General features: G+C 44.8%; 1 protein-coding gene across 1 annotated transcript in view; it reads right to left on the bottom strand.

The window, feature by feature from the left end:
• PRKCH (protein kinase C eta) overlaps positions 1–15893 on the bottom strand; it is a 230632-nt gene that overhangs the window by 197766 nt on the left and 16973 nt on the right. The gene's annotated exons all lie outside the window — the stretch shown is intronic.

Here is a 15893-nt window from a genome sequence, read left to right as displayed (position 1 = left end):
GTTAAGCATCTGACTCTTGGTTTCGGCTCAGGTCATGATCTCACAGTTTGTGGGTTCAAGCCCTGCATCGGGCTCTGTGCTGACAGCTTGGAGCCTGGAGCCTGCTTTGGATTCTGTGTCTCCCTCTCTCTCTGCCTCTGCCCCAGTTGTGCTCTCTGTCTCTCAAAAATAAATAAATGTAAAAAAAAAATTAAAAAATAAAAGATTCTCTCCCTTTCCCTCTGCCCCTCGCACACACAAACTCTCTCCTTTTTTTTTTTATTATTGCCATGCTAATTTTCTTTCTTTATTTTTTACTATGAAATTTATTGTCAAATTTGTTTCCATACCACATCCAGTGCTCATCCCAACAGGTGCCCTCCTCCATGCCCATCACCCACTTTCCCCTCCCTCCCACCCCCCCATCAACCCTCAATTTATTCTCAATTTTTAAGAGTCTCTTATGGTTTGCCTCCCTCCCTAACACACACACTCTCTGAAAAAAATAAAAACAAAAAAAAAAACCCTACACTTGTACAAATATTACTATCATTAACACTATTTCAGAAGCAGACCATATACCATAAATACTTCTCCGCAATTAGATTTTCCAACGTGATAATACATCAGAGATATCTCTGCACATCAATTCACTGTGCTCTTTAACAGCCATCTGGACACATGTGAGGAGTAGTAGGACAGGAAGAATGAGGGGAACCCTGACTTTAAGGAAAGGGTAAATAATTCAAAAGGAGACCCACAGGAATGGTTAGGGAGGAAGTCTACAAGCAAAGAACAGGTATCACAGAATTCAGAGCCAGAAAGGCTCTTCAGGACAACAGCCTCATTTTTCTGTTAGAAAGCTAACCTGGGGTAGACAGAGGTGATGACTCCCTTACATTCCTGCTGCCATTTAGCAGGCCACCTGCCACCGGAGCCCCAGGGTCCTACTTCCGCGCTCCTACCACACTCACTGCCGCTGCTCTGAGACTCCGTACCCCAAAAGGTGAGGGCACGATTAACTATGAAAACCGTGGGAGCAGCTTTCTCCATGCAGATGCGCAGACTGCTCCCGGGGTTAGTGCAAGCTGCTAATACAGAAGTCTGTTCGTCCACCACTGTGAACAGTACCCGTGCAAACTCAGCAGCATGTGCTTTTATAGTTTTGTCGCTAAACAGAGACAGGTATCCCCAATTACTAAGAATTCAAGCTGGATGTTCACATTTAGGTTGCTTTCTCTCAAATCAAGCCACCGTAGGCCACGAGCATGTCATTCTCTTTACTAACCTTGATTTGCCTTTTTGGGCCCCACAGAGCTAACCCCATTATCGAAGAACACTGACACTATTCTACCAGCTGGAAAACCACCAACACCGGACGAGTCTCCTCCAGAATCTCCCCACCCCTCGCTGTGCCCCCAAAACCACTTGGTTCATTCAAATGTGTCCCTCCCAACAAGCAAGTATGCTTTCGTTTACATAAAGCAAATCTAAAATGTGCATATATATCCAAATCCTGGAATTCACAATACAGAAGAGCAGAGGAAAGAAGAGTGAATCTACAGAATATCAGCAGGCCTTTCCCTCTCCTCCTCCACACAGGCCCCAACCACCATGTCTACCCCCCTCCCCGTCACGCTTACAGCAGCAAGTGGGACGGACACAACTTGGCCAACCCTTTGCTAGAAGCACCATCTGTGAGAATAAAGTTTATAAACATATACTTCCAGAATCCTACGGCCCTTCAAAGGAACCCCCACCTCACAAAGACTGTGGAAATAAATTACAGTAATGCAGCCTTCTCTCAAGACACCCGGAGCTACAGCCCAATCAATCCTGTGGGGGAAAATGAAAGCTTTTCAACAGAGTATCACAAAACCTCTGCCATGTCCTGAGGACTGCTTCAATTCTATAAATTGACTGAGAAGTTAAAAACACATGCAGTGTGCTCATGCACCCTGGGGTCCTAAAACACAAAGCAAAGCGGTGCTTCACCAAAGCCCACCCATTTCCAGAATCTACCCACTTCCACAGCTGTGGCTGCCTGGAACAGACTGGCTCTTACAGGGAAAGCTGGAGAATAACCTGTACAATCCCACCCCCAGACACCAGGGGACTGATCTCCGAGTATTGTAAGATGGAAGTCAGCGAGGTTATTTTGAAGTTACATGAGGCTCTAAGCTAAGAGAAGGGCTTTTACACGGTCAGCACAGTGGACACCTCGACCCCACAAAGGAGCAGTAACAATATCCCCCTCCCTTCCTCCCCAGGATGCTGGGGAAAGCATAGTCATGCAGGCTGTTGAGCTTCCCCAGTAGACACAGACATGGGGGAGAGAGGACATTCTTCAGTGTCTTGGAGAAGCAGGAGACTCTGATGAGAAGTGAGGAGAGAGACCCTACCGCACTTTCTAGTCTGTTTCAGATAGGGCTCCAAAAGGCAATGAGATGTTCTTAGTCTCTCGAGGAGTATGGAACCTGAAGATGAGGCATAAACTCTGACCAAATAAATTACTTTCTATAAAAGCCCATAGATCTAAATATCTGTCAGTTCCCTTCTCTCTGTTTTTACACTGTGTACAAAGCAGCCTGGCAAATGCACGTGTTGGTGTTTTCTGGGGCCCAGTGGCTGACGGGTGGCCTTTGGATGGGCTACAGTCTCATCCTCAGCCCTGACGGGAGAGGGAGGAGGGAGAGAGAGAATGCAAATAGGAGTGAACTCAAAAGACAACATACAAAGTGCTACACAAACGTCGGTTATCTTCCCAGCTCTGATTCCTATAGCACTTCATGCAGACCTTTTTGGGACATTTATAACAGATTATTTTGTCACCGTTCTCTGTGTAGTTACCGTATTCATATTTGTATCCCAAGCACAGTCCTGGCATAGCACAGGCACTTGCTAAATACAGTATTTGTGACCCAGCCACGAACACAGGAACGACCATATACTTAGGCACCATCCAGAATTTCTGAAGCCACGAGCACTGTTCCCCACCCTGCACCAGAACAGTAGCAGGTTTCCGTTGGCACAGTGTGCAGGCAACAGCTCTACGCTCCCACAGTACAGGACTGGGTCTGCACCCAAACCTTCCTTCCCCCTTTTACTGGATGCGTGTTCCTAGAGAATTTACTTAACCTCTCAGAGCCTCCATGCCCTCATCTGTAAAATGGGGACCATAATATCTACCTCAACAAGACTGACAGGAGATCAAATAAGCTAAGAAGTATTAAAGACTGGTCTATAGTCCTCCATACATGTGGAGAGGGCAGCAGGAGACAGCAGAAAGAGCACTGTATCTAGAGTCAGATCTAGGCTAGAGTCAGATAGGTCACGGGCTGTGTAAACCGCTCTGTTTCCTCAGGAATGGAGGGGAAGCTCTGGCTGCCTCAGAGAATCACTGGAAGGGTCAGAGTAGGAAACAGGGAAAACACCTTGAAACCTGTAAAGGGCTAAGCAAACGAGCCGCCACTTACAAGTCTCAAGCGCAGACTTTTAAGAGTATCAAGTGATACTCCCCCTCCCCCATCATGCTATCAAATTCGCGGAATGAATCCATGGAACCACACTTCCCACAGCTGCCTCTGCGTCAGTCTGTCGGCCGGACAAGCAATGCCCAGTGGTCACCTGCTGTGTGCCAGGCATGTGCTGGCGGCTGATGATGCTGACGGACTATGGACCTTGCCTTCAAGCCTTCAAGATGCCTACAGTCTCAGGGGGATGACTCATCAATTACAAATAATCATGTGCAAAGTGCCACCAGGCAGAAGAGCCAGTTGGGATGAAAGCGTAAAGTGGGGGCAGAGGTGGTAACCCTGAGCCTGGAGGACTCACAGGAAAGGCCACATTACCCAGGGTTACTGAAAATGTCGTTTGGTGACTGTGACAGAGAGGAAGGAGAGGAAAAGGTCAGCCGCAGAAATTATATACTGAAGCCAGTGTGCAAACCAGCTCAGAGCACAGCTTCCTAAAATTAAGAACATAGGTAATAAAAATTCTTCCCTTTTACTGGACCCAATAAAGAACGAGAGAAGCTTCTCTCTGTCTCAACACAATCAAAATAGAAAAGTGGCTTCCTTCACCTGAGGCTCACACATCAGAAGTGGAGGCAAAGCCTTTGTTTCCCTCCATCTGCCAACAAGCCTTGTCCTACCTCCCACCTTTCCAGATACCACATGTTTTAAATGGCCCCATGGTTTCATCCACCCGGCCCTTTCCTTCTCTTCGTTCAAAACCCGCTTTCTGGCCACACGCCTCCAGACCATTCGAAAGTAGGAGGAGTCCCGGACACAGCCACAATCAGCCTTCTCTATGGCACACTGCTCTGGCTGTGACCCCCTCCCTGAGAATATCAACCGTGCGGTCTGACATTTAGGAAGACATGAAAACATCAGTGCTGACCAAAATGGAAGCCTGGTTACCAAATAAACCGGTCAAACATCTCATCAGAAAGAGGAATGGAAAGGACCCCGGGAATTCCCCTGTGGGTTTCTAAGCTCTGTCGGCACCTGGAGGAATGGGTTTGGGGAGCCCAATGGCATAAACTCCCCTCCCCCCATACCCATTCATCCCCTCTCTTCATCCCACTGTCTCACCCATGCTCATTAAAGTGTCTTTAATGCCATTGCCTACAAAACCTGGGTCCTCTTCCTTTCTATTTTGGCCAAAGGTGGTTGCGTTGTCCTACACCCCAGGAAACTTCGCCGACTGAATGAAGTTAACACTGCCGGTGTAAAACAGATTTTTAATATCTAACCCTTCAGATCTGCCAATGTAAATTACTAACAAGGTTCACTGCTAGTTATATTAGGCTTCTGGGGTGTAAAACAGAAGCACTACTAACCAAAATCTGATGAAAAAGGACTCAGTACCTCTGAGGGGTCTACATTAGGTTTATCACCTCCACTAGCTTATAGTTAACATTCACCACCACTTAGGGGTAACTAAATCCAAGCCAAGAGCACAGAGCTCCAGAAAATTGAGATTTCAGAATAAACTACAGATGCTCCAGGAGGCCCAGAAACACCACTCTTTTCCTAGCAGGCAAGACGTACTCTGGCCAGCAACTAGCGGGTATGGACACCCCAGCCAGGGAGACAGAGGATGAAGGCGGAGGAGAGCATGAATACACCTGCATGGACGCTTTTCATGCAGCCTTGAAGATAATCAGAAAAATACTACCAGTACAAAATTGTCATTTACACCGCAACACCCTATCCCCCTGGCTCCGGGAAAATAGTTAAATAAAAAGTAGGTGCATTTTTGGGAGCACCTGCTCAGTGGGTTGAACGTCTGACTCTTGATTTCCACTCAGGTCATGATGTGATGGATGCTGGGCGTGGAGCCTGTGGGTTCTCCCTCTCCCTCTGCCCCTCCCCGCCTCACGTGTGCGTATGCGCATGCGTGTGTGTGCACGCTCGCTCTCAAAAAAAAAAAAAAGGGTAGGTGCATTTTTAAAAAGCAACTAAGTCAGTATTCTCTCTTTACCTTGGCAAAATCAAACCACCTTAGATTAGCAGCAGTATGATGGCCTCTCCTGAATTTTCACCAAAATCCCTTCAGTTTGAGGAATACCTATTACTGGCTTCCCTCCCCCCAGCCCACCTCTTGCCAACCAAATTCAAAGAGACTAAATAAATAAATAAATAAATAAATAAATAAGACAGATAAACTGAAGAACAGATTATAAAGCAAGGGGCAGCAGACAAGCCCAAGTAAATATCTGGTAAAACCCCTACACCATCCCTAAACTATGCTTAAACATGACTTGTGAGAATGTTGACGTCATCCGCTAATGATGGAATGAAAGATAAACGAGAAGAACTTAAATGCTAAGGGAAAATAACTCATTTCAAAGATCATTCCTATAATGGCTGTTTGGTTGAAGTCCAGGACTGAGGGAGACTTTAAATCAAGCTCACATTAACAGAATGGTTCACAAAACACAGGCAGAAAGATGTGCAGTGGCAGTGTTGGCTCTCACTTGCTTGGCTCATGAAAGTTTTATTCCTTTACAGACTTCTGCATCAAGGTCTTATCACACACACAATAAAATATGTGATCCCTAAAAGTGGTCATGTACCTGTTTTCCCTAGATAAGCATCTCGAGGGCAGAGAACCTATCTTTATTTCTGCACATTCCATGCCTAACATAACCTCAGACACATAATAATTGCTTCAACAAAGTCGTGAACGTATTGGCCAATTAATCGCTAATCTAAAACTATCTTTTTAAAAACTTTTTTTTAATTTTATTTTTTTAATTTACATCCACGTTAGTTAGCATATAGCACAACAATGATTTCAGGAGTAGATTCCTTAGTGTCCCTTACCCATTGAGCCCATCCCGCCCCCCACAACCCCTCCAGTAACCCTCAGTTTGTTCTCCATATTCATGAGTCTCTTCTGTTTTGTCCCCCTCCTTGTTTTTATATTATTTTTGTTTCCCTTCCCTTATGTTCATCTGTTTTGTCTCTTAAAATCCTCATATGACTGAAGTCATGATATTTGTCTATCTCTGACTGACTAATTCCACTTAACATAATACCCTCCAGTTCCATCCACATAGTTGTAAATGGCAGGATTTTATTCTTTTTGATTGCCGAGTAATACTCCAGTGTGTGTGTGTGTGTGTGTGTGTGTGTGTGTGTGTGTGTGTGTGTGTTTATACATACCACATCTTCTTTATCCATTCATCCATCGATGGACATTTGAGCTCTTTCCATACTTTGGCTATTGTCGATAGTGCTGCTATAAATGTGGGGGTGCATGTGTCCGTTCGAAACAGCACACCCGTATCCCTTGGATAAATACCTAGTAGTGCAATTGCTGGGTCATCAGGTAGTTCTATTTTTAGTTTTTTGAGGAACCTCCATACTGTTTTCCAGAGTGGCTGCACCACCTTGCATTCCCAATTTTAAAACTATCTTCAAAGGAGAAAAAAGGCCATTGGTGTGGGCTACAGCCTCTAACACTGGGAAATGCCTCTGGCTACCTCCTGTTACTGTTTGTAGAATCTATCCAAAACGTGATGCAGTGCACTTGTGCTGACACACTCAACTGTGCCTTTACCTAGCAATTCACTGTTCAGTTAAGAGAACACACAGTTAAAGATAAAAGAAGTGTCCAGTATAGCAAGTGCAATGTTTGAAGGGAGGTTAACCCCAGAGATCAAATTTGTGCTCTGTGATCATTTGATACTTCACTCATTAAATTGCTAAGCTGCCAACGTTAATGTGGGGAAGCGCTGTGCTATCTGAGGACCTGTCATCTGCGGTAGAATCACACACAGCAGAAGACATCCATCCTTCCTCTCTGGGGCCTTATAAACAATTAAACCCTTGCTAATTTCTCTACCACTTTATCAGAACTAAGAAATAGATACCCTTAAAAGGCAAATAGACGGGAGTTCATCTTGCAGTTTTTTGTTTTGCCTCCTATCAATCACCTGAAGTGGGCATGATGGGGGCTGGTGGCTCTACACAGATGCTCAAACTCTAGCTCCATCACTAAGTCGAAGCAAGCGTCTTACCCTCTCTGGGCCTCCGCTGCCTCCCAAATAGAGGAGAAGAAATACTATCTCCAAGGTGTTCTGACAACAGACTGAGTTAACACATGTGAGCACTCAACCTGGCACCTAATTAACCCTTACTATCTACGATGATTAGGCATTACCCCATCTCCCCGCCCCGTTTATCACTTCTCTGCCCCTCTGGACACAGTAGCAGAACTCTTAGAAGGAACAAGTTGAGACTCATGGTGGAGGATCATCTGTCCTCTTCAGCGTGCACAGTGCACACTTGATTCCCATCACCGTCAAATTGCTGTTGGAGGCTCTGTCCATCTACTCTCCATAAATACATGTTACAAGTTTTAGTCCACGGATGAGGAAAAGATACAAACGACATACTACTTCTGCATAGTGGTCAACGTTAACTGGACACCTCATGTAAGCTCCTCCCTTTTTACTTGAGGTCTAATACTACACAGTCTGGGGAAATTAAGTATTAAGGAGAGACTCTTACAAAAGCCAGCTTCAAAGGGACCCCAAGTGACAGAGACTTTAGGGAGAGATGGTGCTCCACAAACGTGCTCTCTGGAAAAGGGGGTGAGAGGGGAGATTGTCTATGTGTGAGTATCTTAGGACTGGCTACCCTAAAAATAGTGGAAACAGGAAAATGATTTGTGAGGAAATATACTAGAAAAAGGAACTGAGAGAGAATGAGTACGCGGCCTAGTATAGTGACAAGGACAGAAATGAGCCCTTAGCATGTCTGAGGTCATTCTTCCAAAGCAGAACCCAAAAAACTGTCATGTAAAGCCACATAGTTGGTAAGCAATTCCAGTCTAGCCTCAATCACTCAACTGGAGTGCAGGACAGTCACGGGGATTTAAAATTTTAAAAATTTGTCCTGAATGATTTGTAAGTAAGGTTCCTTGGTTCCTAGAGCTTTAAGGAGCTAGCAAATGTGGATCTGATTAAAACAGAAGGTTACACAGACAAGCCACGGAAGGAACTTCTAGAAGTCACACACACACACACACACACACACACACACACACACACACTCACCCAAGCAGAGATCAATAGGGTCAGGACGTTCATCAGAGCAGACCTGGAAGTGACCACCCCATCTATCTCATTGACAGACAAACCTGTTGATTACAGACCCAGGCGCTGCCCCAAGCTGTATCTGCAGCTGTTTGATGGCCTCACAGCTGGCTCTGCAGCCCTGAAAAGAGCAGGTTTGGTCACACAGCAACCTTCTGGCACTTTCCACCAGCTCTTTTTCTTGAAATTGAGTTATAAACATTAAGCACGTCATGCAACAAATCACCAAAGGGGGAAAAAGATGAAATCGGCCACTAAAATCCCTGCTTGAAGTGTGCTATACGCGTCACACAACAGCTTCCTTTTGTGGAAATGCCTGGCACAGAGTGGACCCTTTTGCCTGTTTTGATTTGCATCACAAAACACCTGTACTGACGCGGCTGGGAAATGCCAGGCACCACTGCACTTGACTGCTGCCCTACTTCCCATGGGCTCAGCGAAGCTAGGTCTCTCGTATTTATTTCCTTTTCTTCTTACGCAGCCAGTGTCATGAAGCAGCCATCCTGGCAGTGGACGTGGATGACATCAGAATTCTCAAGAGCTGGGAGAATTTCAGAGATCTCTCACTTCACCAATGGCCAGAACCAAGGCTATGCCTCTTCCGTCCCAAGCCCACAAGCAAGCTGTGTCCCTCACATGGCAAGTTCAATGGTGCTCCAAAGGTATACTGACCTAATTTTAGGATCATGAGAGGAGATTGCTAGAAGTAGAAGTCACCATCCAGAAGAGCCACCGTGCATAAAATACCTGTGCAGCATGAAGGTGACAAGATTCTGGGGTTAGAAGAGTTACACTTAAGAACCGTCAGATGGAATACCACTCAGTCATAAAAAAGAAAGGTATTTGCAACAACATGGATGCACCTAGAGGGTACTATACTAAGTGAAATAAGTCAGACAGAGAACGACAAATACTGTGTGATTACACTTACATGTGGAATCTAAAAAAACAAAACAAATGAAAAACCACTCTCAAATACAGAGAAGAAACTGGTGGTTGCCAGAAGTGGATAGGGAGGGATGAGATCAACGAAGGCGATTAAGAGGTACAAACTTCTAGTTATAAAACAAGTCACAAAGATGAAAAGTACAGCATAAGGAATATAGTTATTATAACATGTTGTACAGTGTTGACACTTACCATGGTGAGTACTAAGTAATGTACAGAATTGTCAAATCAATATGCTGTACACCTGAAACTAATATAACACTGTATGTCAATTCACTTTATGAATTAAAAAAAAGAATTAAAAAAAAAAACACCTCTCAGGATCCTAAGCCCAGGAGAAAGCCAAGGAGTCAGGCTTGCTTCCACACAGAAGATGGGGACCTGGAAAACCCCTGTTCTAGACAATCCAGCTCTGTTTCCTTGACGCCAAATAGGATTCCACCCATTTCAGTCTAACAAAGCTATAGGCAAAACTCTTTTTATTTTTTAATCAACTTTTGGACTTTCACTATGTGTCACACGCTTTAGTTAAGCAATGACTATTATTCAAAATACCGCTTGATTACAAAAAGTGGCCAGGTACTACATTTAGATAAAAATAATGTTCAGTGCACATTAGATACATGTTCTGTGTTTGAAATTGTCTAGTTCTTATTTTATCACAGCTCCAGAACGAATGAAAATCCCACCAATAAAATTTAAGACCCTCTTTTCCTTATAGGGTAGTCTTTTCATAGTTTTCTAAGAGAAGTTGACCAGTCTTAACACAGAAGTCTTCTCTATCCAGCCTAGTGTCTTCTTTTTCAATGAGCTGGTCACTATTTCTCTAAAGGGCCATTCTATTGGAAGATCCCTCCCTCAGGCTATAATCATTGGAGATTCATTAATTTCCTAATTGAAGTTAATGTTAAACCTTTCTCCAGATAATACACTAACCTCTGAGCCATTCCTTTCACTTATCAATCCGAATAACTAGACTACTGTGGGGACTGCTCCACTGTAAACACCAACCAGGCAATAAGCACAAAGCACAGTTAACAGTGGACTGTTCCGGGCCACTCAGAAAAAAAGTAAAGGCAGAAAAAAAGCAGGCACTCAGAAACAAAGTAAAGGCAAGAAGCCTGTGCAAGAGGAACCACAGATTCATTTGGAACAGTATCTGCTGATCCACGGAGAAGCTACTGCCTCAGTCAGAGGTAAAGCTTCTCTGTCTTGAAGTGATGCTACCCAGTTCCTGGACCTTCACAAGCAGCTTCTACAGGGCATTGTTTAAGGTCAGCTGGTAGAGAAATTCTAAGTGACTTTTCTGAATGCTAGTCTTCAACAGATCATTTAAGACATCTAACGATCAGTTCTTATGTGGTAATCGGTAAACCTGGCTTTAAGACTTCACACTGGACCAGAACACACTGGAAAATGTGCAGTGAGAGATGGAAAGATCTGTTGCATTTTCAACGAGGGCTAAGACACCTCCACCCTGTGGGTTCTGCCATGCAGCCACAACAATGACAGTGGCGAAGGGCAGAGTTCCTGTGGAAACACTTACAGTGCAATTCTTCTGGTGGAAACAGGCCTCTGAAAAAACAAAGGCTTTGCACCAACAGTGCATCATGATGGAGTCCAGCAGAATGGTGGGTCTGGGGCGGAACATTCAGAGCCGAAGCCAAGAATAAATATTAACGTCGCATACGTGAAGCTGAAACTCTCTCGCTAATTAAAGCACAAAACCTGCAGATATGACATATCCTGGTATCTTCAGATCTTCAAGCAGCAGCTCATTGACTAACTCATAATCAAGGGCATCTCTCCAAGGCTCTTCTGCAGTTAGGAAAGGACAAACCACAATAAGCTACGTTTATATGAGTTAGGTTGATCATATTATATGCTAATAAATGAGTTGGCTCCACCTTCAGCAACCTTCTGCTTGAATTTAATTACTGGGTTAGCCTTTAAAAGGGCACGCCCTCCACCTGCAAATGAGTTTGGCACTCGTGTTCAGAAGACAGCTGGACATCTAGACCACACTCTGCCCCTCCCATGAGATAGCCCAGTTCTACTACAGGGGCAAGCCACCAAGCTTACGACCACAGGGCCACCCCTACACGAGTCTCAACTTCACACTGACTTTTACCACCTCCGGTGTAAAGAGGAGAACCTTTTCTTACCCCTCACCCCAAGGCATCCAATTCAACCATTTATTCAGCACCTATCAGGGGACACGCACTGAGAATAAATGAGAACAGACCAAGACAATCCCCCTACCCTCATAAACTGTGTTCCTGTCAATAGAATGAACCAGGAACAATTTGCTTTTAGAAAGCACTTAAGTATTGTTAGCCCCCCTCAGTCATTTAAGCATTCGACTCTTGATTTCAGCCCATGATCTCGCAGTTTGAGTTCAAGCCCCGGGTCAGACTCCGCGCTGACAGCGCGGAGCCTACTTGGGGATCTCTCTCTCCTCTCTCTGCCCTTCCCCCGCACTCTCACACACTCTCTCTCAAAATAAATAAATAAATATTTAAAAATATTTTTAAAAAAAGTATTGTAGCTCTGTGTAAAATGACCCATATAGATAAAAATTCCATGGGAAAAATACCAATTTCCAAGGGGGAAATGGAGAAAGGTATTTGTACCACCTCAAACCTAGTTAATACTGACTTACCCTGAACACTGAACTCAAATATCACCTCCTCCAGAAAGTCCTTTCTCAATGCCCAGGTTTGCAATCCCTAACATTCATTTTTATTACCGCAGACATCTCTATTCCTAAACTCAACTACTCTCCGATAGAACAGTGGGCTTGTGCTGTCTTCCCCACCACCAAGGGGAGCAACTTGAACTTTGCCCATCCAGCACCTAACACAGTCTCTGTCCATAGCAGGTGCTCAGTGAAGGCTGTCAGCTGACACATGGAAGCGTCCTGGCATGTGCATATGCATGCTCAGGCCTGTCAGTGGGTGTGTTTGTAGTTACAAGGAGAGTGACATATTTTTTCTGTGTAACCTCCTTCATCCTCTTATCTTTTCTAGTGTTGTTATATAACAAGCCTTCTGTGCAAGGTACAAAGGAATACCTGCCCTCCTCACCCAATATGCACTGGAAATGAAGTGAATTAAATAAGAAGAGAAGAAAACCTAACTCGCTTGTTTGTATGTACATCCTGAACTGGACACGAGGAGAGGTGGGAGACAGAACAGGGGAGGTAGGCAAGGCCAGACTCCTGGGAATCTTCCCAGGAAGCCTGAACTTTATGGGCAATGGGAAGCCTTTAAAAGATTTCCATCAGGACACAGGTTAGGCTTGAGCTGTGGACAGCTCATCCAAGCAGCTCTGTGGAAGGTGGACTTGAGGGAACAAGATTTGACTCATGGAGATTACTTCCAACGCTATTGCAATAACCCACCTATAGGACAAGGGCCTAACAGGTGTGGTACTGATGGAAAAGAAGAAATTGATTCAACAAGTATTTAGTGAGCCGGTTCAGCAGAACTTGGCAATTGATAGAAATGGCGAAATGGGTAAGAGAGAGAAAATTCCACAATGATGCCTAGAGGACTGAACAATGCTGAGACTAGTTCCAAGTAAATGGACAGAGGAGCAGGTTAAGGGGAAAGATGGAATATTTAATTGTGGACAGTGTTGACCTGGAGATGCCTCATGGATGTCCAAATAGGTCTTCCCAGCAAGTATACTAGATGTGAGACCTTGGACTTGTTCTGGCACCTCCCTAAGCCACAGTTTCCTCAGGTAGAACATGTTCTACCTGGTACAGCTACCTGGTACCTGTTCATGCCTCATGGGATGTCATGAGGATTGATGGAGACAGAGTATAAAGCCCTTTGCCCTGAGCTGCCCCGGTCCTAGAAGCAGAAGCAGGAAGAGGGCTCGGGGACAAAAATGGGAGACAAAGCATTGCAAGTCCTTGGCATATGCACAATACGGTTAAGATTGTGAAAGCAGAGATCATTTGAAGTGAAGAAGACAGCAATAAGGACAAAACCCCAGGAAATGCCAATATTTAAAAGAACCTCAAGGAGAAAGCAGCAACCAACAAGACAAATAAGAAGTGACATGATGGCATAGTCATTCCCGGGCTTTGCCCGAGTGGTATCCATGCAAACTGAGAAGAGATGAGGGGAGACACCGAGCCCCACCTCGAAAGGGAAGCAAGCAAGGCCATGGGAGGGCTGTGCAGCTCGTTCTGTTGGAGCTGGGAAGGCTGAGTGTTTAGGGAGATTTGGGCCTCTTTCTAAAAGGGAAGGTGTCAGAGGAAGGGAGAGGATGAAGGTATGGGACAGGGAACACCTGACCCAGGAAAGACATGGAGAAGACCCCGACAAGGCAGTTGGAGGGGTGGGCCCCAACAGCAAGCTCACCTCACCCCAAGTCTGTCTGCAAGGGAAAGCAGGGCCAGAGGGGACATGTCACAGGTGGGAGTGGAAGTTCACTCCATCAGCTTCAGTTTTCTCGGGACATGGGTGTACTTGCCTACAGAGAATGATCTGGGTGCTGGGACACAAACAGGCTCTCCCTGGTTATAACTGACTAACCTGAGCTCTTCCAAATAATGGGCCAAGGAGGAGACAAGGAAGAAAGCAAGAGTCCGGCTAAGAGGAAGAAGGGGAGATTGAAGAGAGTGACACTAAATAAATAAAGTGACACTTTATTATTCATTCTGCCAATTCTCTCCATGGGTTTCTTCCTTGTCATGTGAACTTTGCTGAAGCCGGACTGTCACTGAGTAACTGGACTTCAAAATTTTAATGGAAACGATAGTAATGGAAAGACTCGTTCAATATCTTGACATGAACAATTTCAGAATCATGATGTTTCCTGTTTTAAAACAGAATCCTACATACACAAGTTCAACAGGACCAAGTTACAGCAGGAGTCAGCAACGAGCTGTGAGAAATTCATTTCAGAGAGGAAAACGCACATTGTAGAGTCATAATGAAGCAACTTCAGGGGTCCCTTATTTACTTTGCCAGAACAGGATATTTGAAGGCAAAAAAGAAGCTTAAAAGGCAGCTATCACTTCAAGGTCACAGTTAAACCATGTCCTAGTTTATGTCCGTTGTTGGTGTCCTGTTCTCACCAAGGGCGACGGGCTGTCATGAATATATTCCTGACATATGTGTACCGGAAGATAGTCTAAGCCTTCCAGTTCTTCCTATTTTGAAAACCATCTCTTATCACCTCAACAAAAGTTAACATTTTCTTTGGGGAACCTGGGATTCAGCTATTCTTTCACATACCTTTTACATTTATTTAAATAACAAAGAGAATAAATATCATGCTGGCACATTCCTTCTTTCTTAACTAGTCCTGAGGCTGCTCTTAAACTCTCTGTCTCTGTCTCTGTCTCTCTCTCTGTCTCTCTCTGTCTCTGTCTCTCTCTCTGTCTCTCTCTCTCTCTCTCTCTCTCTCTCTCTCTCACACACACACACACACACAAAGTTTTCATGTCTCTGTCTGAAATACGAATTTTTTAAAGACAAAATCTTTTAGCAAAAATGAATGACAATGTTTGAATCCTGAATCAGACTCCAGACATGAAAACAATGAGGAATTTCTTCATTCTACAAATGTTTCCTGAATCCCTATCACACTCAGGGCACTTGGCCAGGGACTGGGGGTAGGCTGAGGGTCTCTGAGGGAGGCCCTCACACAGAGAATGGTACCACGGGGCAGAAAGTAGCAGGTCAGCTTGAAGCGAGGGCAGACACCCACAAACACATTCTCATTCACCCCCAGACAGTTGCAACAGCAGCACCCCAGCAAATCAATACAACCACAACTTGAGTACAGGATGTGCATGATAAGATAGTGAGGAGGCCCAGCACGGAGACTCAGAAACAATATATTCTCTGCACAGCCAAAGAGGCAACTAAGGCTTCTGAATACCCAAAACCAAGACTGTGCTAACATCTGTGCAAACACTGTTGGGCCTTACTATGGAGCAAATGAAACTTCTGTTCTGAAAATTAAATATGCATACATCAGAAACCTCAAACTTAAAATCGACTGTGAAGGAGCTAGAACCCAATACAAGTAGCCAGTCAACAGCTAAAACTGTATCAAATCACCTTGAAAATGAGTCAATGTGGGGGAAGGGGACTTCATGTTTTTCTGCAAGCCAAAATTGTTGGCTTGTTGGTACCCTTGATTTCATCCATAAATCGCAAGTTGAAATGACACATTTTTAGGGGTGCCTGGGTGGCTCAGTCGGTTGGGCATCCGACTTTGGCTCAGGTCATGATCTCACAGTCCGTGGGTGTGAGCCCCGCATCGGGATCTGTACTGACAGCTCAGAGCCTGGAACCTGCTTCAGATTCCGTGTCTCCCCCTCTCTCTA

Source organism: Panthera leo, chromosome B3, assembly GCF_018350215.1.
Source record: "Panthera leo isolate Ple1 chromosome B3, P.leo_Ple1_pat1.1, whole genome shotgun sequence".
Classification (NCBI taxonomy): Eukaryota; Metazoa; Chordata; class Mammalia; order Carnivora; family Felidae; genus Panthera; species Panthera leo.
Note: the sequence above shows the minus strand (reverse complement) of the source record. Positions and strands in the feature narration are given on the sequence as shown.